Source organism: Ovis canadensis, chromosome 7 (assembly GCF_042477335.2).
Source record: "Ovis canadensis isolate MfBH-ARS-UI-01 breed Bighorn chromosome 7, ARS-UI_OviCan_v2, whole genome shotgun sequence".
Classification (NCBI taxonomy): Eukaryota; Metazoa; Chordata; class Mammalia; order Artiodactyla; family Bovidae; genus Ovis; species Ovis canadensis.
The window spans coordinates 26,190,147-26,192,134 of NC_091251.1; the positions used below are offsets into that span (position 1 = coordinate 26,190,147).

General features: G+C 46.6%; 1 non-coding gene across 1 annotated transcript; it reads right to left on the reverse strand.

Moving 5' to 3' along the window:
- Positions 1 to 1,526: 1,526 nt before the first annotated feature.
- On the reverse strand, positions 1,527 to 1,598 carry TRNAS-GGA (transfer RNA serine (anticodon GGA)). Its single transcript has one exon. It is a non-coding gene; the product is annotated as a tRNA-Ser (tRNA).
- Positions 1,599 to 1,988: the final 390 nt, after the last annotated feature.

The window sequence follows — 1,988 nt, forward strand, 5'->3', positions numbered from 1 at the left end:
TTGTAAGCAGATTCTTTACCGTCTGAGCCACCAGGAAAACCCCAAATATTTATTTTATTGGGCCATACCAGGTCTTAGTTGCAGCATGTGGGATCTAGTTTCCTGACCAGGGATCAATCCCCAGCCCCCAAGCATTGGGAGTGCAGAGTCTTAGCCACTGGACCAAAGGGAAGTCCCAAGGTAATTGGTATCCAGTAGATTAGAGAAGGAAACACGAATTTGAAGTACAAGTGAACTGGGGTGAGAATCTCATTTTTCTTCCCTCCAGTGTTGCCTGGCCTGGACTCAGAGGCAGCCTGAAACCTGGAAGGGTGTACCAGGTACAGGCAGAAGGAGCTTCAAGACAGAGCCCTCTTTCTGGCCTGAGGAGTAGGAAAGGGCCTCCTAAGGACAAGAGGGAGAGTTTTCCTGGTTGGTTTTTTTCGTTTTTCTCCCAAGGTCTCCAGGCAGTCTTGCAGTGGTGGTAGTGGCAATGGTGATGACAGCATCAGTCAAGAGGGAACCTAAAATTCTCAGAGAAAGAACACCTCCTCTCCACCAGGAGACCTGTGAGCACAAGTGAAAGGGGTGAAAGTGAAAGCCGCTCAGTCGGGTCCGACTCTCTGCGACCCCATGGACTATGCAGTCCGTGGAGTTCTCCAGGCCAGAATACTGGAGTGGGCAGCCTTTCCCTTCTCCAGAGGATCTCCCCAACCCAGGGATCGAACCCAGGTCTCCCGCACTGCAGGCAGATTGTTTACCAGCTGAGCTGCCAGGGAAGCCCAAAAGTGCTGGACTGGGTAGCCTATCCCTTCTCCAGGGGATCTTCCCAACCCAGGAATCGAACCGGGGTCTCCTGCATTGCAGGTGGATTCTTTACCAACTGAGCTACCAGGGAAGGTCTCAGGCAAACTGTTCTTGCTTCCCACCACCCCTCCTCTCTCTGTCCTCCCATTGCTTTGCCCCAGATACAGATGCCGTCATAGTAAGTACATAGCAGAACTGGGGACATAAAGTCCCAGATTTCTGGCTGGAGGATGAGGAAGGAAGCCCCCACGGATTTAGAAAGCGTTGGGTGATTATGGAGAGAAGAGAGCACAAGAAAGTGACCCTGTAACTTTGTGTATGAACTTCTGGGATCACCTCCAAACTGTGGATGTGTGGATATGATCCCAAACAGAATGTGAAAGGTTTTGAGAATTGAACCATGGGGCAGACTGCCACCCAGGGCCCAGACTGGTCACTGATGTTGACATGTAGGACACGCTTCAGCAATACTGCAAAAGGCTTTGAAAACTCAACTGATGTTGGAACCAGAGGCCAGAAAGTGGGTTGAAATGTATGGCCTGAATCTAGTCTAGATCAATTATATGTATATAATAGTACACTATATATTTATATTATATTATGAAGAAGTGAAGTGAAGTCGCTCAGTCGTGTCCGACTCTTTGTGACCCCATGGACTGTAGCCTACCAGGCTCCTCCCTCCATGGGATTCTCCAGGCAAGAGTACTAGAGTGGGTTGCCATTTCCTTCTCCAAGGAATCTTCCCGACCCAGGGATCGAACCTGGGTCTCCAGCATTCCAGGCAGATGCTTTAACCTCTGAGCCACCAGGGAAGCCTACATATATATATATATATATATATATATATATATATATATATATATATATATATATATATATATATATTTTGTGTATCAACATTCTCCTTGATAAACAAAACCCAGAGTCACATAACATGATATATAAAATGTCCAGAATACAATCTAAAATGACTTAGGATATAAAGAATGAGAAAATTTTCAATTCTCAGTTAAAAGGCAATCCATAAATGTGAACCCTGAGAAAACACAGATGTTGAAATTCTCACACAAAGACTTTAAAGTCTCTACTATGACTATGAGAAGTAAGGGGGACTTCCCTGGTGGTACAGTGGGTATGAATCTGCCTGCCAGTGCAGGGGACACAGGTTCGATCCCTGGTCTGGAAAGATTCCACAAGCATGT